The sequence below is a fragment of the Lissotriton helveticus genome, chromosome 2_2, assembly GCF_964261635.1.
Source record: "Lissotriton helveticus chromosome 2_2, aLisHel1.1, whole genome shotgun sequence".
NCBI lineage: Eukaryota > Metazoa > Chordata > Amphibia > Caudata > Salamandridae > Lissotriton > Lissotriton helveticus.
Window position 1 is genome coordinate 78,073,477 of NC_136060.1, and position 24,668 is coordinate 78,098,144.

The 24,668-nt window shown below is 51.1% G+C and overlaps 1 long non-coding RNA gene across 1 annotated transcript in view; it reads right to left on the reverse strand.

Moving 5' to 3' along the window:
• Positions 1-225: 225 nt before the first annotated feature.
• The window catches only part of LOC144821736 (uncharacterized), a 118,732-nt gene continuing 94,289 nt past the window's right edge, over positions 226-24,668 (reverse strand). Inside the window, exon 3 of the long non-coding RNA XR_013608411.1 lies at positions 226-348. This is a non-coding gene — a long non-coding RNA (uncharacterized LOC144821736). The remainder of the gene's footprint in view (positions 349-24,668) is intronic.

Here is a 24,668-nt window from a genome sequence, read left to right on the forward strand (position 1 = left end):
ACAATCATCAATGCAAAACTAGAAGTAGTTATAAATATCTAGGAATACATTTGGATAAAAAATTTACTTTTCAAAAGCAGAAGGAAGCCATACTAAAAAAGGGAGGCACCCTAACATTTGCATTCTGTACGATGTCAAATAGTTTAAAAGGCCCATTGTTCACTCTATTATTAGCGATCATTAAAGCAAAACTTTTACCAACTGTAGCATATGGAAGTGAAGTACAGCACGGGTAAGATGCAGCAATCCTGGACAGTCTCCAAACGCGGGTGTACAGAACGGTATTTTTTTTTACCACGCAACTCCTTTCCGGTGCAGATCCAGTTGGAATTTGGGCTGCAACAGCAACTAACAAACAGAAGTTATGCAACAATAAAACCTGGTATAAAATCTGAAGCAACTGAGGAAATGAGATTAATAATGCACTCTGGAATGCATTACAAGGTGACCCTCAGTCTGCCTATACCGAGTACCTACAATCATCTTTAAAACTTACCAACATGGCAGGCCTTTGGCAGCGAAACCTAACATTTACTTATTTTCAACAAATACTAAAGAAGGTGGCAAAAAAGCTTTCACTAACAGAGGACAAAGCCAAGCTAAGCAAGCGAGCCCATGCATGAATGGTACTGCAATCGTATACAAAACCGCAACCAGCTCCCTACATGTGACTGTCCTTTTCTCCTTACTTAAAGACTAAGGGGCAGATTTACAAAAAAGTGGCGCATCTGTGAAGATGCTTCACTTTCCCTTCACCACTTTCAGAAACCCTTGCGCCACTATGGATGCGCCTTATTTACAATACGGTGCACCATGGTGCAAGGATTGACAGATGAGTCAGAAATTCTGACGCATCTGTTAACGGAAAAGTCACGCATTGCTGGAGTCGTGTCGCAAGCATGACGCAACTCCAGCAATGCAGGGGGAGGCCTATCCTCATTTATCTGCGTCACTCCTTACGCCTGCTTCAATCAGGAATTTGAAGCTGCGCCGTCCTAGAAGTGGCGCAGTAAAATCTTGTAGATTTCACTGCGTCACTTCTACGAGGCTTTTTTGCGTTGGAATGCCCACCCTGCATATATTATACCTGACGCAGGTATAATGTGACGCAGGGCTTTACAACATGTCTCATCTCCCTAGATGTGCCATGTTGTAAATGGGCCGCATTTTTACGCTGCTGCTACGTCACAAAAAGTGAACCAACTGAGGTGCAAAAACAACGCAAGGGGCTTGTAAATCAGAGAGGCTAAGGAAAATGCTTTTTCCGGTGCCTAGAGGGTTGAGAGGATCCTGGGTCAGAGTAACACCTCCCAAGTCAAATTACTAGATCACGAAAAATTACTCCAACTGACCACATAGAGGTCAATCAAATTTCACTTAAATGGGAAGGGGCGATGTATGAAGTATGAGGATAGGTGTATGACTTCACCAAAAGGTGAGCAAGGAAGCAACTCCTTTTTGTTTAGTTACCCTAACACACCCTAGTGGTGTCATGCTTCATCATCAGGTCACCCCGAGGCCTATAAGTCGGGGAGGGCTCAACCACAGTGTTGGGAGCTCTTTGGAATAGTTGAAGACCAGGGGGACATTAAAGATAAAAAACCTCAGACAGATCCCCGGTTTCCCATTATTCCTGGGTCTGTCAGGGTTATTAAAAAAATGTTTAAAACAAGTCAGAGTATTATGGTCCTATGACCCTAGTGCCAACATGTTTCAGTCCATATGCTGCCTTGAAGGTCCTGGACTTTTTTCAGGGCAATGGTCAGCCACCCTGGGGGACAGAAAAGAGAAAACAGAAAAGAGAGGGGGTTCCCTATCCTGTCAGTGAGTAAAGGGCAGAATAGCTGCTCTTTATGTGTGTGACAGATAATTCATCTGTCATGCATGGTTCTCCATCCAAACTTTGGAGAGTAACCGTATCTCAGAGGACCATTCGGCCTGTAGGGGTAGCTCTGTAGTCAAACCTTCGTCAATAATCCTGCCCCGTCTGATACCTGCTTGGTTCCGGTACCCGGCTTGTGCTTGTAAATCTGCCCCTAATTTTTTAGCAGTACGACTAGGAATGTTGCCGTCTTATGCAAACCAGCCCCGCTGGAAATATCCGGGCCCTCAACCACAGTGTTGGGAGCTCTTTGGAATAGTTGAAGACCAGGGGGACATTAAAGATAAAAAACCTCAGACAGATCCCCGGTTTCCCATTATTCCTGGGTCTGTCAGGGTTATTAAAAAAATGTTTAAAACAAGTCAGAGTATTATGGTCCTATGACCCTAGTGCCCACATGTTTCAGTCCATATGCTGCCTTGAAGGTCCTGGACTTTTTTCACGGCAATGGTCAGCCACCCTGGGGGACAGAAAAGAGAGGGGGTTCCCTATCCTGTCAGTGATTAAAGGGCAGAACAGCTGCTCTTTATGTGTGTGACAGATAATTCATCTGTCATGCATGGTTCTCCATCCAAACTTTGGAGAGTAACCGTATCTCAGAGGACCGTTCGGCCTGTAGGGGTAGCTCTGTAGTCAAACCTTCGTCAAGAATCCTGCCCCGTCTGATACCTGCTTGGTTCCGGTACCCGGCTTGTGCTTGTAAATCTGCCCCTAATTTTTTAGCAGTACGACTAGGAATGTTGCCGTCTTATGCAAACCAGCCCCGCTGGAAATATCCGGGCCCTCAACCACAGTGTTGGGAGCTCTTTGGAATAGTTGAAGACCAGGGGGACATTAAAGATAAAAAACCTCAGACAGATCCCCGGTTTCCCATTATTCCTGGGTCTGTCAGGGTTATTAAAAAAATGTTTAAAACAAGTCAGAGTATTATGGTCCTATGACCCTAGTGCCAACATGTTTCAGTCCATATGCTGCCTTGAAGGTCCTGGACTTTTTTCAGGGCAATGGTCAGCCACCCTGGGGGACAGAAAAGAGAGGGGGTTCCCTATCCTGTCAGTGAGTAATGGGTAGAATAGCTGCTCTTTATGTGTGTGACAGATAATTCATCTGTCATGCATGGTTCTCCATCCAAACTTTGGAGAGTAACCGTATCTCAGAGGACCGTTCGGCCTGTAGGGGTAGCTCTGTAGTCAAACCTTCGTCAAGAATCCTGCCCCGTCTGATACCTGCTTGGTTCCGGTACCCGGCTTGTGCTTGTAAATCTGCCCCTAATTTTTTAGCAGTACGACTAGGAATGTTGCCGTCTTATGCAAACCAGCCCCGCTGGAAATATCAGGGCCCAAAGTCATGTACTCTTTGTGGATCACCAACACAGTATTTTATTAATTTAATATGTAATAAATCTCACCATTGTAAATTGCCGAAGAAACTATTCAACATAAGAGGCATTAGTTCATGTAGAAATGCAATACTAAAATGTCTCTATCCAAATGACCTACAGCTCAACTGTAATTTAATAAACTTTTTAATTCATAGCGAGAAAGCCTTAAGCACAGCTAGTGGCCACACACAATAGCACTTTAGAGACTAAGGCCTGTCTCCTTTCCAGTATCAAACGTACAGTATAGATTATCCATCCTGTATACTCTGTGTATTCATGACCCATAGATTCACTGTTAATTCATTGTGAATTTTATTCTCCCCAATTTAATTTGTATGGCAGAACTGCAACAATAATTTTTAGAATTTCAACCAGTGAACCAATATTTCAATTCGGGGACCCCACCGAATATTAATTGAAATCGGAGGCCCCCCACTGAGTAATTACTGGCAGCTGGGAATCCTTGCCTAAGGATTTTTGATATTTTAAACTGCAAAACAATACATACAAAATACAGAAACAATCATTCATCAAACAAATATACAAATGCATAAATATTCGTTTTAATTCACAAACTAATATAAAAACATCTAAATTTTAATGGGAATATTAAAGATTTTCTAAATTCAATTGAGGCCACTCTTTTCCATGCTATATTCTGTCTATTGCACTTGCAGTGATCCAATGAATCAATCTGAGGAAACTAACTTTTTGCCTCCAATTTCAAATTCCCTCACATTTACAGAATGTTTTAACATTTCAATTGTTCAGCTTGCATTTGTGAGAAATCAGTTTGTTGGTTGACTAATATGTTAACCCTGGACAAGGAACAGCCTCAATCCCTGTCAGGGTGAACCACAAAAGTCACTACATTAACCTATGCATAATCCTTTGGTAGTTTGGTGCAAAAACAGTCAGACTCAACATAGAAACAATGTGTAAAGGCTCCTTTGGTGCTAGCTAGGATTTGTGGAGCAGCGGCAGGGAGACACAGCGGCTCTCAGGAGGTAGGGGCAGGAGCAGCACAAGGCAAGGTGGCTGCTAGGGATCTACAGCCCAAGGAATGGACTGAACTTTGCCACTGCTCTCCTGCGCTTGTGGGTCAGATTGGTCTCTGCTTCTGGTGGTGGAGTAGTGCAAAGAGCACGAAGGGTACTTAGCAGAAGTTGGTTATTAACTGCTAGCAAAATGCCTCCTAAATTTATCAGACTAAAGAAGGAGCAGAAAGAGGCAGCAGTGTCTAATGCTGCTCAATATAGGCAAGAGCATTCACCCGCAAATATGGAGACTAGTTTGGGCAAACCCCAAGAGAGCCGTACCCAGAAAAAAACACAGGACACGGGGATGGTTAAACAGAGATTGCTGCAGGAAAAAAATCAGACAGCCGGCAAAAAAGATAGCGTCTCACAAGCTTCGGAAGAAATAGGGATGGGACATGAAGAAAATAACTCTGTTTCCACGTCTAAACCACCCCAACTGGCTATAACAGCATTCTTTAAAACCAGAGAAGGACTTACAAATGTGGAGGCTGAGGTGGCTGATCTGATATCAAAGGAAATGGACAGGACCGGGGACATTGTCTCCAATGTTGGTCTAGAGTGTACTCCCCAAGTTAATATCGAGACCCAGGTCTTACAGAATACACAAGAAATGCATGTCGTTTATGAAGTTAATCCGGATTCATCTTGTGAGGCCAGGGCTGTAGAGCAATCACTACCACAGGCGGCGAAATCGGCTGCCCTGCCCCAAACTAATAAGTTGTCTATCCTTCCACCTGAGGCATCATGTGTAGCTTCAGTTCAGGGAATCGATAGGGACGTAAATAAGCCACCTTCTACAGAGATCATGTCAGAGGCCATATCGGATGGGCCGGATAAATTATTTTCTCTGACAGAAGACTCCCATTCAGGGACTTCGGATTCCAACATGGAATATAGTGATTCCGACCACATTGATACTACCTCGGGGTTCACATTGGAAGGCCCCGTTTTTTTTTTTGTTTTTTTTATTAGTAAGACGTTTATTAGTGTTCAAAAAAGTGCAGTACATATAGCAAAGCCTACAACCCCGCGGGCCGGCTGCAAAAACGCAGTAGATCTCAAGGGTGATGGTTAGCAGGGGAGGGTGCCCTGTGGCGCCCTATTTGTCTCAGGCATGCTAGACTGCAGGCATTACGGTTACAGTACATTTGTGTAGCAAATAAACAGTTCCTTAAGTGACGTCTCATTTTACAATTTTACTATAATGAAACCATGAATTCTACAAACAAATCAGAACAGTTCGCATCGGCGTGTCTCGATGTCCTTTACGTGGCTGCTCCATGTCGTGTCAGTTCTGCATGTACGGTGCCAAAAGGAGACCCCTCTAGATGGTACAATGTACTCTGATAATGTGTCAGGGTGTTGGGTGGTCAGTGGTGCGCATGCGCTGATGATCTCAGGCTAGTTGAGGGGCAGCACCTGTGGGCCGTGGTACCTCGCCAGTCGTCGGCCTGGCTAGCAGTGTGTGTGGCAGACAAGTGGAGCAGCCTAGCTGCTGTTGTATCAAATGTCGCCCGCGCCAGGACTCAATGTCGAGGGCGCGGTTAGTGGCGTCTTTCCATCGTGACGTGGAAGGGTGTTATGGCCACAGCTGGGAATCAGGAGTCCGATATTAGAAACATGTAAACATAAAAGGGGGAAAGGGTGGGGGGGGGTGGAGTGTACTTGAGGGAGCGTTGTCAGTGGCTTGGAGCTGGGGGTAAATCGTGAATCGGCATCTGCTGAAGAGCCCTCGTGTGGGTGTCTAACCGCATCCGTGGTCTGTGCGCCCAGGGGTCGGCGGCCAGGTCGGGGGGGGGGGGAGAAGGGGGAGGACGGCGCGATGTGTGGTGCCGTCTGTTGAGCTGTCGCCCCTGCGGCGCCCGCCTAGCACCGCTTTCTCTACGTGAGCCCTCTGACTGCTCCTTCTCCCTGTAGGGACCCCAGGATGTCGTCCCAGAGCTGCGCGATCGGGAACTGCCTCAAACCTGCTATCTCCTCCCGGTGCAGCGCCGTACCCTCTGCTCTAGCCCAGTTAGTGAAGGACGCGAACCATTGTGCTGGGGTGGGTTGTTCTCGCCGCTTCCAGTGCCTAGTGAGCAGCCGCTTGGCTGTGATGAGGCCCAGATCCCAGAACCGGGCTTGTGTTTTATTCAGTTTAGTCCTTCGATACAACCCAAGAATGCATGCCTCCCACGTGTTAGGCAACCCCGGGCCCGTGCTGTGGGTCAGGAGCGACGTCACCTCCCCCCAGTATGTAGCCAGAGGCGGGCAGTACCATAGCATATGTAAGATGTCCGCGCCCAGTAGGTCGCATCTGGGACAAGCGGCAGTGTCGATCGCAAAGTATTTATTTATTCTATCTGGTGTTAAGTACGCCTGGTGTAATATATACAACTGGATGATTCGGAAGCGGGAATTGCGGGGTATGTTCACAGGGCTGGCTAGAGCCAGGTTCCACTCCTTATCTGTCCAGTCCCTCCCACGGTGGGCTGCCCATTTATCCCTGACCCGCTGCGTGGGTTGTTGTGTGTGAATGAGGAGTGCCTGCGCCAGCCAGTGTGTAATGTGTGAGCCCCTGCCCATGACGTGTAGGTATTGTATTAGATAATGCATTGGCGGCTCTTCCTGGATGTCCCCCCAGGAGTCAGTATATGCCCGCAGCACCGATGCGTGGAGCAAGAATTGTCCAGCTGGCAGGCCCGTGCCTTCTGACAATCCCGCGAATGGAAGCAGGGCCCCATCTGCATACAGGTCGCCCATGGTCTCTACTCCGGCTGCAGTCCAATGTTCTAGGTGACGTGGCGTCACCATCCCACTTCTCCGGGGGGTGCCCACCAGGGGGAGGGCAGGTGCATACGGCCTGACGTTTTGCGTCAGTTTCAGGCTACGGACAAAGCATTTGCGGGCCACAGCCACGTGCAGAGGTAGAGGGCGGGGTCCCTTGGTCAGTGGGTGAAACAGGGCGCACACCTGTGGGTGAGTCCATTGGTAGTCTGCAGTGGCCGTGTCATCTAGGTGTGTGTCACTAAGCCAGAACGTCACCCATTGATTGGAAGGCCCCGATACAGCTCGAAGACAAAATAGAAAAATCTCGGAGGACCTCAAAAGGCTCGAAGGGGCCTAAAGAAATACGGAAGAAGAAGAATAGTGGGGCCTCTGGCCTGAAATGGGACTACTCAGATACCAGAATTGCCGCCCCTTTAGGAGCAGCTCCAGTTTTTGCGGACCCCTCCTTGTCGGAACATCTTGGCTTTTCTGTCCCAAAGGAAAAATCATTGGAGAGTCTTATTTTGGAGACCATTAAGAAACATCGTGCAGAAACTAGAGCCGATGGAAAAAAGACAAGACAAGGCACAAAATTGGAGGGAGCTATTCCAAAAGTAGGTCGCACATGTGGGGAAATCTGGAAAGGTTGGACGCTATGGAAGTTAGAACTGTTGCTGTTGAGAAGGATTTGGAGGTGGTGAAGGAGCAAACAAAGACTCATGAAACCCAATTATCGGATGTAATCTGTAAACTGGAGGTCATAGAGAATCGTCAACAAAGAAATAATCTCAGAGTCCTGTGAATCAAGGAAGGCATAGAAGGAGATGACATTCGGGGCTTTATGCTTAGTCTCTTTAAAGAGTCCTTCCCGGAGCTCAATGGATGGGACTGGGAGCGAGAAATCCAGAGGGTTCACAGATGCCCTTTTGTTCGTCAGAAGGTGTCAAATAGAGTTACTAGTCAGCCAAGGGCAATTCTGGTATTTTTGGGCAATTTCGCATTTAGGCAGTCCATTTTTGAAAAAGCTTGCCCGAGGCCAGAAGGCAGTTTAAGGATGTCTCTTTCTTTGTACGCCCAGATTTCTGACATATGTAACCGTGGAGTGGAGGGGGCGTTTGTGGCAACTAATAAAACCGTTTCGGGATGTCGGGTTCGAGGAATACCTACTAGCTCCAGCGAGGCTTAAAACGATTGTTAAAGGGGCTGTCAGATTTTTTACTTCCGAAATTCAAGCTAGGGAGTACCTTGATCAAGTTCATGGTGAGAAAAGAAAAGAATAAGAATTTTTATAAATAGTTCTGGATCCATGTAATGTTCCTCCAGGCTCTTCCTCTTTAGTCTGGTTATGGTTTTCTTTTTTCCGTGTGGGGGGGAAGGTGGTGCCATGGTGCTATGTGCTTTCTTCATCACTCAGACCTGGGAGGTCTGTTAGCTTTCACAGGGTGCATAATGCATGGTTTAGGCAGATTGAAAGGGAGGTCGCCAGATTTATATGGTCTTATAAGCAGACATGCAGATTGAATATATTTTTATGTCTTCCTAGGGAAAGGGGCGGTCTTGGTTTACCTAATTTTAAGTTATATTATTTAGCAGCCTCTCTAAAATATTATCGGCCTTTATTTGGCATTATGGAATATGGGGATACCGACTCTAATTATGTGCCCTCAATATTTGAACATTCGATTGGTCAACGCGCTAATGGCTGTTTGTTAAAAATATACGTACCTAATTATTTTAAAAAGACTCACTTCAAGGCTCTTATAGCAGCATATAGAAGCTGGGCATGGATCAGAAAGAAAATAGGCTTGGCAGATTTAGCAGATATACTCCATCAATGGACAATAATCAGATACCGGCTGTTGGACCCGGTCCTTTGGGCAGGTTCACCCCGAGACTTTTTGCTTTTTCGTAGCCTGTTTCTGGAACCTGGGTTGGTGATTTTAGGCCTCTGCGCACTTTTTCACTGTGGTACAGTGTAAAGTGCGTGTGCTCTCTGTGTATGTGTGGTGAGTGACCTGCCCTCCCATAGGAATAATTGGGGAATATGTATGCCCATGGTAGTTCCTGATGTGTGGGGAGTGCAGGGTCGAGTTTGATATGTGTGAACTCGTGAGAATGAATGCTGCGTAATGGTGTATGCGGCATGGTTGTGTCTAGTCTAGAAGCGCCACTTTTAGAAGTTGGCATATTTGTGTAGTGAGTCTGCTGGCACGTGATTGGCTGGTGAGCCTGGCCCAGGAGTGCCTGGGCCTGCTTGTGGATTTACTGTCTGGTTTGAGTGGGACCGGGGCTGCAGAGCCCCCAGGAGGGGGTCGGAGTCAGCCCGTGGATGAAAGGCAGCATCTGCTGCCAGGGAAGCGGGAGGAGATAGCGTCTGATAGTGCAGGGCTGTGCCTGCCTGGCCACCCTGCTGGCTCCCCCTCCTGCTGGCCCACTGTCACCTCTGACCTGAGGCTGACAGAAAGAAAGAAACCAGAAACACCCCAGTGCTCCAGCAACCCCCAGAACTGGTTTAGACCGGGCTCAGGGCCGCTTGCACAAAGACTTCAAAGGACTTCAAAGACTTTTCTGACTTGAATCTGCCAGGGGCGTGCTGCTGCTTGGGCTCAGGGGAATCCCTGAGCCCTGCCCAGCCCCTGGACACTTGATGGACTTTCCCTGGGGACCTTTGCCTATGGTCCCCTCCTTGCAGACTCCTGAGGACTTTGTCTTATTTTTGCTAGGGCTTATTATCGCCTAAAAGCGCCTGGAAGCGCTTGGTCCGCTGTTCTAGCACTAGGAGCGCTGTGGATTGTGCTCTAGCGCTAAAGAGCGCTTTATTTTTGTTCTAGCGCTGGAAGCGCTGTATTTTTGCTCCTTGTGCTGGAAAGCGCTATTGTGCTTCGCCGATGTGCACCCGGCATCTGGCCCGTAAAAGAAATCAGCCCCCGCCTGCCTGCCTAAGGAGAAGGGCCGCTACGCTGCCCGCAGCGACCCGGAAGTGGTTGGCCGGCCGGCCAATCCCAGGCCGGGGGGAAGAAAAAAGAAGGCGACCGAGAGATGGCGGCCGGTGCCGCCGGTGCGGGGCTCCCATTGCTGTGGGAGAGCCCCGCAGGCACCAGCCAGCCGTGAGGAGAGAGCGGAGGGGGCGCGGGGCACATTGTCGGTGCCCGCCCCCGCCGCCAGTGAAGCCGAGGAGAGAGGACGCCGGCGGAGAGAAGATGGCGGCCGTTGTGGGGCTCCCGTGACCGAGAGGGAGCCCCGAGAGAAGGAGTGCGGCCGGCCGCTGGGGCTCCTGTGTGCAGAGGGAGCCCCGAGTGATGAAGCTGAGCGGCCGAGAGAGGAGACGCACTGCTCCCCCGCCGGAAGAAGCCCCAGTGAAGACGCCGCCTTACAGCAGGTATCCGGTGAGTGCGGGCGTCTCGGGCGGGGGTCTCCAATGTAAATGTAGAGCGGCCCCGTCTGGCAGCGGGCCGCTTCCCGGTAGGGACGCATTTTTCGCCATTTAGAGCCCAGAGAGGCTCATGGGCATAGTTGGAGCAGCAGGGCGGCCCCGGTTGGCAGCGGGTCGCCCCAACGTGAAGCAGAGCCTGTGTGGCTCCAACATGAGGGGGCATTGTCTGCAGAGCCTGTGTGGCTCCCACATGTGGGGCATGTGATGCCCAGAGCCTGGGTGGCTCCAGCGTTTGGCCATTTTTAGTTAGAGGGGGCGCCGGGGCATATTGCCGGTGCCCGCCCCCTCCTGCCTGCGAGGAATTTGCTTTTAGAGCCTGTGTGGCTCCAACGGTTGTCTTCAGAGCCTGTGGAGCTCCAGCGTGGGCGCAGTTTGCGCCTGAGGGTCAGAGAGGACCCTGTCGCAGTCTGAAGTTCCCAGCTGGCCAGCAATTAGTGGGCAGCTGCACCGTTTAGGTTTTGTGTGATTCCCAGGTGCCCAGCAAGTAGTGGGCACCTGCTACGTTTAGGCTTAGGCTGAGACTGGCGCTGCATGGCAGACCGCCCTGACATTGAGACTCAGGGCATCTTTGCCCCTACAAGGCCAGTTGGCCTAGGGACTGCCACAGGTGGTGGCTTATGTAAGGCTGTGCGCAATTGTATGGTTTTTATTCCTGCACCTCTGAATGTTTTTAGACATCATGTGACTTTTGCGCTACTCTATTGTTATGGTACCTCTGGATGTATTTTTATTGCATCATGTGCTTTATTCTTAACACCGCTGAATGTGTAGGTTTATACATTATGTGCTTCTCTTTACTACTCCTCTGAATGTGTTTTATGCATCATGGGTAATGTATTCTTTCCTAGACCCCTAAACGCTGTGTGATACTTAGGTGGTTTCCCTTTACTACTCCTCTGAATGTGTTTTATGCATCATGGGTAATGTGTTCTTTCTTAGACCCCTAAATGCTGTGTGATACTTAGGTGGTTGTTCTTTTTAGTACAGGTGGTCCTAGTGAGGTCCTGGTCCCCTGCGTGACAGTCTCCTAAGGGTTTAGGGTTGCGTAGGTGGTACTTACCTGTCCCCAGTAGTTACTGGATGTGATCTATAACTGTTACTTTGTGTTACAGTGATTTTATATACTTTTATTCTAATTTCTGACAGTATTTCACTTCTATAAGTGCTATTTCTATATCTACAAAGTGCTGATTATGACTGTGGCCCATGTGGTCCTGTCCTGTGTAAATAATTCCATGTGAATATTGCCCGTGCCAATTGGCACAATGTATATGTGTGATTTTATCTGATATGTTTTGACAATACAAAAGTTATTTTAATATAACCTTGTGTGGAGTTCCTTTTGTGGTGTGCCTAGTATGTTGTTGCTGTTGTGCGCTGGCGCAAATGCTTAACACATTGCCTCCGAGTTTAGCCTGGACTGCTCGTGCCAAGCTACCTAGAGGGTGAGCAGGGGTTATCTTGGCGTGTGACTTCCTTGCCCTGACTAGAATGGTGGTTTCTGCCTGATTTTGGCGTCAGCCTTAGCCTACCAGAAATAGCCAGTTCTAACATTGGTGGTCAGCGGTGCGGATTTGGACTTGTGTTTGCGCAGTGCCACAGCGACAGCTGGCTACATTACAAAAACTCTGCATTTTTTTTCAGATAGTCACATGTTTGGGATTATTGTTTTTTGATTTTGTTTTTCCTCAAGAGTGTCATTTTCAGGGGGCGTGGCCAACTGCCGAACATGGTGGCAGCTTGAAGCGGGAGCTCCTCCAGGCAAACTGGCCCGCATCAACTATCCGTCACTGATCCGTCTTTAAGCCCGCTCGAAGGAGCGACATCGGCTCGGGGACCCGAGCGGCACACAATGCTCCGACCCCGGTAGTGACCGGACACCGGGATCGGCTACGATTGGAGGCGGCGAACTGGGGCCTACACCAGCCTAGCAACACCGACCCACAGTGCCTGGCGGACCCGACTGGAAGTACATCCTCCTCGGCCGAGCGCTGCGACATTGGCCGGCCGCAACTACACTCTGCCCTGTAGAGTAGGCACCGCACCACTCGTAGCGAGCGTGCCCCCTGTGTGGCTGCAGGGATTATCTGGCCTGGGGCACCGTCTGAAGGCAAGGAGGCTGCCGACGGGAGTGAAGATCCTCCGGGGTCCCGGACGGCGGAGTGTGAGACGGACCGGGAGGCCGGAAGCGCCGTTGCGGCGACGAGGTGAGACGGTCTGCTCTGAGGGCGCTGTCGTCTTCATACGCGGCCATTAATCAGAGTCCCACCCCGCTTTGGAGGGGGGGCGCGTCTAAGCCCCATTTCCCTGGCTGAGAGGGGTCATCGTGCGGCGCCCTGTGTACACGGGAGGTCCCGCATTGGCGCTGAAGTGGTGGAACACGGGAGGAGTCAGGCGCGCTCTGTTGGGGGCCCCTCTGCGAGAACCCACTGACGGCGCACAGAAGCACCGCAATTGATAACACTGCGGTACGTGTGGAATACGGAATCGACCACGCGGAAGGCCGCACTGCAACTTCACGGAGACCGAGGTGCTGCTCTTCGCGGCGGCCGGCTGCGCCGCGTCTGGGCCCTGTGGGGAGTGCGCGGCGCCCTCTTGGACCCGGTGGTACCCGCAATTGATTGCCGGACGCCCGAGGAAAGTACACGACGCGTGGGCCACGCACCAACCTACCAGCCCAATACGACTGCCTACATCCTCACCAAGCCAGCATGGCCGGCAAGGGCACGAGAAGTACGTCGACGCAGGCTAAGCTCGACAAATTTGCTTACGGCCAACATGGACAAGCCCAGACGGGCAGCCGCCACTCGGCTGGAGCGACCCCAGACGCGGGGGCCCCTCCCAAGGTGACCCTGGACGATGTTATGAAGACCCTCACCGAGGTCAAAACGACAGTGGGTTCCATTTCTTCAGAGGTCACTCTGCTCCGGGCGGACTTCAAAAAAATGGCAGAGAGAGTGACGCATGTGGAGGTAGTTACAAAATCACTCATCGAGGACACCTCGGACCTGCAGGTTGCCATGGAACGCATGGAGAAAGTCACTAAACAGTTGCAGGAGAAACTCGACGATCAGGAAGGGCGCTCCCGGAGGAACAACGTCCGCATCCTGGGCCTGCCGGAATCAGAAGGCAAAGCTGCTATGGACCTGTACGTTGAAGACCTGATCAAATCCCAGCTGAATCCTAAAGGTCTGTCCAAATTCTTTTCTGTTGAAAGGGCACACCGAGTTCCTGGTGGAACACCGAAACCAGGAGCCACTCCGAGACCTGTGCTGGCCAGATTATTCAATTTTAGGGACAGGGACGCCATCCTTCAGGCGGCAAGGGTCTCCCCGCCTGTGAAAATTCAGAACTCCACTTTGGCCTTCTTTCCGGACTACACGGCGGAGGTAGCTAGGCGCAGGAAGTCATTCACGGATGTGAAGAAAGCGCTGCGAGACAAAGGCCTGCAGTATTCAATGCTCTTCCCTGCCAAGCTGCGAATTGTGGCCGAAGGGAAAACGTGGTTTTTTGACACGCCGGAGGTGGCTAGAGAATGGCTTGATGGATGGAGGCAGGTGGGCCGGCCTCACCGCCCGCACAGGGACCGAAGGCACCAGCACAGCGGAGAACCAGCGGATCGCCCGTCGAGGAGCCCCGCAACGAAGAGGGCGCAGCGGCACTGGATTCGGATCTTGAAAGAGACCCCTTTGACTCTGGACAACCTGTAATGGGCTGAGTTGACTGGGCTGCCAGAGGGACAGTATATTGTAGACCTTGGGAACTTGATGCTGATGGAGCTGAGTAGGGCGGGCATCGGCCGGTGCCTGTAGGGGTCTCACCAACCCCACGAGCAAGTAAGGTGTACAGGGATGGGATTATGCACTCTGCCAAGTTGGGGATGCGGGCGGGTTCAAGTCCGTGGTGCAGGGAAGCAGGGAGGGGGTGGGGGGGTTGGTTGTATTGTTATGGTTATTGTTCTTAGTCATCACCTCTTCAATGTGGCACAAGGTCCTACTACAGGCTGTACACTCATGGTACCCTAGCACACGTCATTGTATATGTGTTCCACTCCGACTCCACATGTCAGTAGCACTGATCATAATCCCGTATGGCCCAGGAAGCTAGTGACACACCCGCGGACTGTGGCCCACCAATGACAATGGTGTCTCCCTTAAAACTACTCACATGGAATGTTAGAGGTCTGGGGGACAAGATTAAGCGAGGATTGGTTCTCCAAACCATCAAACGCCACGGACCTGACTTGGTGATGTTGCAAGAGACGCACCTGGCTGGGTCTACATGCAAAGCACTCGACCGACGGGGTTATGCCATGGAGGTACATGCAGAGTTCACCACGGGATCCAGGGGCACCGGGATACTCCTTAAGAAGAACTCCTCCTTTATGGTGGAAAGCCGCAAAAGGGATGATCAGGGTCGATTTGCGGCGATATTTGGCCAATGGGAAGGGAGACCCCTCAACATAGTGTCCGTATACATCCCACCAGCACTACACTCTACGGCCCTGCCGGCGCTGGGTCAATTTCTACTTGACCTCCCAGAAGGTGACATGATCATTGGGGGGGACTTCAATGCCATAACTGACCCGCAGTTGGACACCTTTCCCATACGAGAACGCCCGAGAGGGACAGCCACGCTTCCTGGTTTTCTGACGGCGCTAGGCCTTACTGATGTTTGGCGTCAATTGAACCCCACGGCGACTCAGTACACGCACTACTCAGCTACACACAACAGCCTCTCACGTATTGATTACCTTTTCTTTTTAGGGATGGGGCTGGGATCGGTGGACAAATTAGAGATCCTGCCTAGAGGTGTATCTGATCACTCCCCAATGTCCCTCCACATTACGACTAAAGAGAGGAGGCGCGCCAGGATCTATCCGATTTACCCCAATTACTTACAAATCCCTGGTGTTAGGAAAAAGCTTAAATTGGCCACATCACACTATTTTACAGAAAATATGGGCACAGTTTCCTCACCCTCGGTACTTTGGGAGGCGTACAAAACAGTCTTGCGCGGCGCAGCGATAGCGGCCATCACAGGGCATAAACGAGACTCCAGACGTGACCTCGCACAATTAGAATTGGCACTACAGGCCGCAAACGCAGCACACATGGCCGATCCCACCCCTGCCACTGCACATGCGCTACACCTCAGTCAACAACAGCACTTGTCTCATCTTACAACAGTTACCAAGGGACACTTGGCGAACACAGCTCACAGGATATATGACCTGGGCGATAAAGCCGGGAAGATGCTGGCGTGGTTAGATAAAAAGAGTGGCTGTAACAAAGGTATTCAGAGGCTATACACACAGGATGGCCAGCTGCAGACACACCCTGAGCAGATAGTTCGCACCCTGGCACGACATTATCAAGAAATATACACACCGGTTCGGGAGGTCACGGAACGGGAGGCATTAGCGTCACTTAATAACATAGCGGTCCCCGAGCTTTCGCAGGACGCACAACGGGAACTGGACACTGACTTAACCGAAGATGAAATCCAATTGGCAATACAGTCGTTACGATCCGGGAAGGCGCTGGGTCCTAACGGGATACCCGTGGAATGGTACAAAGCGTTGGCTCCCCTGTTGAGCAAACCCCTGCTAGATATGTATGTAGAAAGTTTAGACAAGGCTGAACTCCCTCTGGACCAACGCATAGCCACGATAGTAGCCATTCCTAAGCCTGACAGGCCGCAGACGGCCTGCTCCTCGTACCGTCCTATCTCCTTGCTCAACGTGGAAGCGAAGATCCTAGCGAAACTCCTGGCTAGTCGCCTGATTAAGCATCTACAGACCCTAATACACCCCGATCAATCAGGTTTCATGCCGCACAGAAGTACGGCACTGAATTTGCGGAGAGTCCATGGATTCCTGGCGCGAGCACATCTCCTCTCGGACCAGGCAGTCATATTGTCTCTAGACGCCAAAATGGCCTTCGATCTGGTGGAATGGGAGTATCTCTTTGCGGTCCTTGCTCGTATGGGCTTCGGCCCGAAATTTATAGCATGGATACGGCTACTTTATAGGTCACCCATGGCACAGGTGGTGGCGAATGGCCACATTTCGCAGACCTTCCCCCTGGGGCGAGGGACCCGGCAGGGGGGCCCACTGTCCCCCTTACTCTTTGCGCTGGTGCTGGAGCCACTAGCTATTCTGCTCAGAACAACGCCACTGTTTCGGGGCATCACCTGGGAGGACGGGTGGGAGGATAAGGTATCCTTATATGCGGATGACATGCTGATCTACATGACCAATCCCAATGAGGGTATTCCTGCCCTGTTGGCTCTGTGCGATGAGCACGGGAAAGCGTCCGGCTACACCCTAAATTGGTCCAAATCCATAATATTCGTCCTTAAGGGCCAGGAGCCGTTATTGCGGAATGACTGCCCCCTGCAATTGGCGACCGGCTCATTTAAATACCTAGGTATTTTCATCACCACTAATGCGGCGGACTTCTACACTGCGAACCTGGTGCCACCTCTGACACGTTTACGTGCGGACGTTAAATATTGGGCTACCCTTCCGCTGACCCTCCTTGGGCGGGCAGCGTTATTTAAAATGATGGCTCTCCCTAGGTTTCTCTATGTGTTGGAGAACACCCCACACGTAGTGGCTCCACGTTACTTCCAACAGGTCGCTGCGCAGGTATCTGCTCTGTTATGGGGCAACGGCCCAGCCCGTATAGCACATGCCAAACTCGTTCAAAGCTGGTACGACGGAGGGATCGTACTTCCCAACCTTCAACTGTATTATTGGGCATCCCAACTTAAGGTAATTAATTGCTGGATCCATGTCCCGAACCGGTCTGGACTGGTCGCAGTTGGGGACGGACGGCATGCTATCAGTGTTGTACAACCACTCACAAGTTCGTACATTGCTTGGCCCAACGTTGCATACGGCTACCTTATGGCATACAGCGCAGGCTCGACTGGGATGGAAGGGGAAGATCACTAGAATGACGCCGTTGTGGGACGCGAAGTCATTGGGGAACTTGAGGTCCAGTAAGGGCTTCGCACGCTGGGATCAAATTGGGATTTCGGTGGTGGGGGACCTCTGGGATCAGGGCTCAGTAATTGCATTCTCGCAGCTACAGCAGCAGTATGATATGGGCCCCACAGAAACCTTCCGGTATGTGCAAATTCGTCACGCTCTACTACAAGCCATTCCACCTGACACCACACTCCCGGAATCGTCGCCACTGGAAGACAGGTTGTTGACGGAATTTATGGAACAAAAGGCGACCTCTCTTACATACAAGAAATTGGTTAACAACCTGACAATCCCCACGCAGAAACTTAGAGAGAGGTGGGTTGGGGATGTAGGAGACATGGATGACACTGAATGGAATGAGGCGCTGGCATCACCGAGGGAGGTGGGCATCTCGGCTAGGTTCAGGTTAGTCCAGCTCAAGATCCTACACCGCACCTATTACACCAGGACACTTTTACACAGGATACAGAGGGCGCCGCACCCCTTCTGTCTGAGAGGCTGTGGGGAGGAGGGTACTTTACTCCACACACTCTGGGATTGCCCGTTGATCCAGGAAGTCTGGAGACAAATTATGCGCACAGTATCCCAAGTCCTTGGGGTATCACTTCTCCCTGAACCCCGTAAATGCCTATTGAACATTTGGGACCCTACTGACCTGAACAGGTATGGACAGTTGTGGGTCACGTTGGCTGTGACAGTAGCCAAAAGAGACATTGCACAGAAATGGGGTGCCCCAGAAGTGCCTACGGTGCATGGCTGGATTAGAAATATGGACCTTCTAATGGTGAAAGAGAGGGCGGTGTATGTGCTGCGGGCCTGTCCCCGTAAATGGAATAAAGTATGGTTGCCTAGGAATAAATACAGGGGGGAACCGTGTGCACCCTTGCCGGAGGACGACGATTTGGAGTCGGAAGAAGAAGAAGATTAGGAGGGAGGACCTAGTAAGTGGAACTCTGAGTTGTGGTGGGATGGAGTGGGACCGCGAGGTAACATTTGAACAAATATACGGACTGTGTGCAGTAGATGAAGAATTGTCTATGTGTAGATACAAAGTTCTATTGTGATGATGACATCAGTTAGGTTTTATTAGTTGTGATTTTTGTTCTCCTAGTTGAACTTACTAATCATTAATTGCTCTATCCTAAGTGGGCAAATTGCGAATTGAAACGGGGAGTGGAATGTTGCCAAGTAAGAATGTATGCAACTAGATAGCATTTATTTCCCTCTCGTCTATACTTGTATAATTGTCACAAACGTCGGAACATGCTGAGACTTATCCACATCTCAGATTAATCTCAGTAGTGATAAGAAAATGCTGATCAATGATGTTGATGTAAATGTCTTTTTTGCCTTCTTGACAATAAAGTTTAAAAAAAAAAAAAAAAGAGTGTCATTTTCAGATGGTGTTCCTGCGCTTTATGTTTAGTGGCAGATGAGAGAAAATGACAGGGCGGGACGCCAGTAGAGAGGGGAGGTTCCCACAGATTAGGAATCCCTTGCTGGGTCCAGTGTCCAATTCCTGTTCCTATCCCTGTGTGGGTAGATGGAAGAGAGGGAATGTGGAGGAGAAATTGCTCGCTTGGGAGGGTGGTTATCCCCTGAGTGTAGTGGGTGTGTCTGGATTCCCCAGTATGGTAGGATCCAGTGGTGGCAGCTTAAATGTGTCCAGTGCGTGAAGTCCCATTTCCAGTTCCCAGAGTATGGTGCCTGGTGCTCAGTAAGAGGGTGACAGGTTGAGAGTCAGAGGCAGTGAGGAACTGTCTCACCAGTCTGGAAGGGGAGTGTGTGGATGAGTGGTGTCTTGAAACGGAGGAGTTGGTGTGAGGTTTTTTTAAGGAGCTTGCACGTGAGGTGTACCTCTGGTGTGCAGGAGGTCCTGCAGAGGCACTGGACCAGAAGGTGGATGTCTGGCGGTGTGCTGGATGTCTTGCAGAGGCATTAGGGAAGTGATTCTAAAAGTAGTGGCTTGTGTATCTGATGATCCTGCGTAGGTGAAGAGGTTCATGTGTAGCCCAGCTAGGTCCCATTAGGATGGTAGGGGTGTAGGGGCTCACGTCCTGTCTCAGTGGAGGTGGAGTGTGAGTGTGGGACGGTGTGTCCCACGTTGGCCCGAAACCCTGTCTCTGGGCCTGGAGGGTTCCTTAAGGGAGCGCCAGGTCAGGGGCCTAGACTGTACTTACAAGTCATTTGAAGAGGATCTTCCTGTGTCTAGAGGACGGGGAGTGTCTGTAATCAGAACTCCGGCGGTCCTAGTGTTTGGCAGTACCGCTCCTAAGTGGAGGGTGCAGAAGTCCTGGTTCGCTGGGCATTTGACCGTCTAGAGTGCTTGACCATTTGTGGGGCCTCTGGAGGTTGTTCCCCGAGGAGGGGGGAGGCCATGTGCAGGTTCAGCCTGACCTGGAGGGAAGGGCATCTGTAATCAGTGTCCTGACCGGTTGTTGGCTTCCAGGGGTACCGCTCCAAGGTGGGAGGGTGCAGAACTCTGGAGGGGGGTGCAGAGGGACGGTGTCCTTACTTCTGACCCCGGGGGGAGGAAAGTGTGTTGCTGATACGCTGCTGGCGTGTGCTCTGTCTAGCCTGAGACATACTGAGAATCCCACTGTGATAGGGAGTACTGGAGGAAAGTGTATTGATGATACGCCGCTGGCGTGTGCTCTGTCTAGCCTGAGACATACTGGGCCTGTAATCACGGAACTGGAAGGGGGTGCAGAAGGACGGTGTACTTCTGACCCCGGTGCAACCTGAGGGTTTAGATCCTAGGTTGGGAGATTAGGAAACTTCTAGGTCAAGAGGAATCTCTACCAAATTGGATCAGCTGAAGAGACTGAGGGGGCTGCCCTTGCTGTGTGTTCTGGGGCCCACCTGCAGTTTGTTGTTTCCACTAAGGTAGAGGAAAGGGGGCTTTGCTGTGTGCTGTGTCCCCCCCACCTGCTTGAAGAGGAACTGTGCTGTGTGCTTTGTACCTCAGAAGTGGAATAGTTTCCAGGGGGTAGACCAGTGATGGAGGGAGGTCCTGATCTGGTAAGAGAGTTGTGTTCTGGTGAGTGCTTCCCTGTGAGGGTGTGGAAACCCAGAAGTAGAGGTAGGGTGGGGCATGCTTGCCCGTGACCTCTGGTCAGCCTGAGGGTGTGGTCCCAAGGTTGTTGGATCAGTGGTAGTTGTAGCTACCCTGAGAGAGAGAGTGGAGATTGGCTATTGTGTGCCAGGGGTTACTGCCCCCCACTCTGTGGATTGGTTAGGGCCTGTGACATTTGGATGGCCTAGGGCCTGGTCTTGACTGTGGATGACTAGTGTGTACCAGTGGGGTATCCTAGTTGTGACAGAGAGTTCTTGTTGAGGGAAATCTATGTAGGTTCAAAGTGGCGAAAAACTGGAAGGTGTCCCTGCCGTGCGGGCCCGTGTCCGTGTTTTGTCGCCCAAAGCAGGGAAGCCCATCAGTGGAGTGATTGGTCTACCCTGCGTTTTGGCTGGAAGGGGGTTGTGTTGGACCCGGTCCTTTGGGCAGTTTCACCCCGAGACCTTTTGCTTTTTTGTAGCCTGTTTCTGGAACCTGGGTTGGTGATTTTAGGCCTCTGCGCACTTTTTCACTGTGGTACAGTGTAAAGTGCATGTGCTCTCTGTGTATGTGTGGTGAGTGGCCTGCCCTCCCATAGGAATGAATGGGGAATATGTATGCCCATGGTAGTTCCTGATGTGTGGGGAGTGCAGGGTCGAGTTTGATATGTGTGAACTCGTGAGAATGAATGCTGCATAATGGTGTATGCGGCATGGTTGTGTCTAGTCTAGAAGCGCCAGTTTTAGAAGTTGACATATTTGTGTAGTGAGTCTGCTGGCACGTGATTGGCTGGTGAGCCTGGCCCAGGAGTGCCTGGGCCTGCTTGTGGATTTACTGTCTGGTTTGAGTGGGACCGGGGCTGCAGAGCCCGCAGGAGGGGGTCGGAGTCAGCCCGTGGATGAAAGGCAGCATCTGCTGCCAGGGAAGCGGGAGGTGATAGCGTCTGATAGTGCAGGGCTGTGCCTGCCTGGCCACCCTGCTGGCTCCCCTTCCTGCTGGCCCACTGTCACCTCTGACCTGAGGCTGACAGGAAGAAAGAAACCAGAAACACCCCAGTGCTCCAGCAACCCCCAGAACTGGTTTAGACCGGGCTCAGGGCCTCTTGCACAAAGACTTCAAAGGACTTCAAAGACTTTTCTGTGTATAAGAAGGGGCTGTGTCCCCTTCCAAAATGTTCTTGTTTCTGACTTGAATCTGCCAGGGGCGTGCTGCTGCTTGGGCTCAGGGGAATCCCTGAGCCCTGCCCAGCCCCTGGACACTTGATGGACTTTCCCTGGGGACCTTTGCCTATGGTCCCCTCCTTGCAGACTCCTGAGGACTTTGTCTTATTTTTGCTAGGGCTTATTATCGCCTAAAAGCGCCTGGAAGCGCTTGGTCCGCTGTTCTAGCGCTAGGAGTGCTGTGGATTGTGCTCTAGCGCTAAAGAGTGCTTTATTTTTGTTCTAGCGCTGGAAGCGCTGTATTTTTGCTCCTTGTGCTGGAAAGCGCTTTTGTGCTTCGCCGGTGCCCACCCGGCATCTGGCCCGTAAAAGAAATCAGCCCCCGCCTGCCTGCCTAAGGAGAAGGGCCGCTGCGCTGCCCGCAGCGACCCGGAAGTGGTTGGCCGGCCGGCCAATCCCAGCGAGGCCGGCCGGAAGTGCCCGCTCCCCGCAGCCCGGGGGGAAGAAAGAAGAAGGCGCCCGAGAGATGGCGGCCGGTGCCGCCGGTGCGGGGCTCCCATTGCTGTGGGAGAGCCCCGCAGGCACCAGCCAGCCATGAGGAGAGAGCGGAGGGGGCGCGGGGCACATTGTCGGTGCCCGCCCCCGCCGCCAGTGAAGCCGAGGAGAGAGGACGCCGGCGGAGAGAAGATGGCGGCCGTTGCGGGGCTCCCGTGACCGAGAGGGAGCCCCGAGAGAAGGAGTGTGGCCGGCCGCTGGGGCTCCCGTGTGCAGAGGGAGCCCCGAGTGATGAAGCTGAGCGGCCGAGAGAGGAGACGCGCTGCTCCCCCGCCGGAAGAAGCCCCAGTGAAGACGCCGCCTCACAGCAGGTATCCGGTGAGTGCGGGCGTCTCGGGCGGGGGTCTCCAATGTAAATGTAGAGCGGCCCCGTCTGGCAGCGGGCCGCTTCCCGGTAGGGACGCATTTCTCGCCATTTAGAGCCCAGAGAGGCTCATGGGCATAGTTGGAGCAGCAGGGCGGCCCCGGTTGGCAGCGGGTCACCCCAACGTGAAGCAGAGCCTGTGTGGCTCCAACATGAGGGGGCATTGTCTGCAGAGCCTGTGTGGCTCCCACATGTGGGGCATGTGATGCCCAGAGCCTGGGTGGCTCCAGCGTTTGACCATTTTTAGTTAGAGGGGGCACCAGGGCATATTGCCGGTGCCCGCCCCCTCCTGCCTGCGAGGAATTTGCTTTTAGAGCCTGTGTGGCTCCAACGGTTGTCTTCAGAGCCTGTGGGGCTCCAGCGTGGGCACAGTTTGCGCCTGAGGGTCAGTGAGGACCCTGTCGCAGTATGAAGTTCCCAGCTGCCCAGCAATTAGTGGGCAGCTGCACCGTTTAGGTTTTGTGTGATTTCCAGGTACCCAGCAAGTAGTGGGCACCTGCTACGTTTAGGCTTAGGCTGAGACTGGCGCTGCATGGCATCGCGCCCTAACATTGAGACTCAGGGCATCTTTGCCCCTACAAGGCCAGTTGGCCTAGGGACTGCCACAGGTGGTGGCTTATGTAAGGCTGTGCGCAATTGTATGGTTTTTATTCCTGCACCTCTGAATGTTTTTAGACATCATGTGACTTTTGCGCTACTCTATTGTTATGGTACCTCTGAATGTATTTTTATTGTATCATGTGCTTTATTCTTAACACCGCTGAATGTGTAGGTTTATACATTATGTGCTTCTCTTTACTACTCCTCTGAATGTGTTTTATGCATCACGGGTAATGTATTCTTTCCTAGACCCCTAAACGCTGTGTGATACTTAGGTGGTTTCCCTTTACTACTCCTCTGAATGTGTTTTATGCATCATGGGTAATGTGTTCTTTCTTAGACCCCTAAATGCTGTGTGATACTTAGGTGGTTGTTCTTTTTAGTACAGGTGGTCCTAGTGAGGTCCTGGTTCCCTGCGTGACAGTCTCCTAAGGGTTTAGGGTTGCGTAGGTGGTACTTACCTGTCCACAGTAGTTACTGGATGTGATCTATAACTGTTACTTTGTGTTACAGTGATTTTATATACTTTTATTCTAATTTCTGACAGTATTTCACTTCTATAAGTGCTATTTCTATATCTACAAAGTGCTGATTATGACAGTGGCCCATGTGGTCCTGTCCTGTGTAAATAATCCCATGTGAATATTGCCCGTGCCAATTGGCACAATGTATATGTGTGATTTTATCTGATATGTTTTGACAATACAAAAGTTATTTTAATATAACCTTGTGTGGAGTTCCTTTTGTGGTGTGCCTAGTATGTTGTTGCTGTTGTGCGCTGGCGCAAATGCTTAACACATTGCCTCCGAGTTTAGCCTAGACTGCTCGTGCCAAGCTACCTAGAGGGTGAGCAGGGGTTATCTTGGCGTGTGACTTCCTTGCCCTGACTAGAATGGTGGTTTCTGCCTGGCTTTGGAGTCAGCCTTAGCCTACCAGAAATAGCCAGTTCTAACACCGGCGACATTGGCAGACGAGTATCTACAAAGGTGGGGGAAAGCAGGGCTCTTTAGGATAGGCGATCTTTTGACTGGGGAACATATTGCCTCTTTTGAAATAGTTATGGCTAGATTTAACTTTAATTGCCAAGACTTTTTGAAATTCTTACAGATAAGGGATTTCCTTCTCAAGAAAGCGGGTGGGGCATTGGGGTTTTCAGTGATTCCATTGCTGGAAGTCCTCACTGGTATATCCGGCCCGTCAATGTCATTGTTGTATAGCATACTGCTGGAGGGTGTAACAGATGATATTGAAAAGCACTCTTTGAAATGGCAGGCCAGGGTGGATGTGGCAGACTCGTGTTTCCGTAAATCAATAGAAATGGCGAATGCTGTACTATGCACGGCAAGCTTACGGCCCCAACATTTCAAGACTCTTTATGATCTATATATCACCCCGGCAAAAATTGTTAAATGGGGTGGTACGGAAGGGTCCCACTGCTTTGGGTGTATTAGAT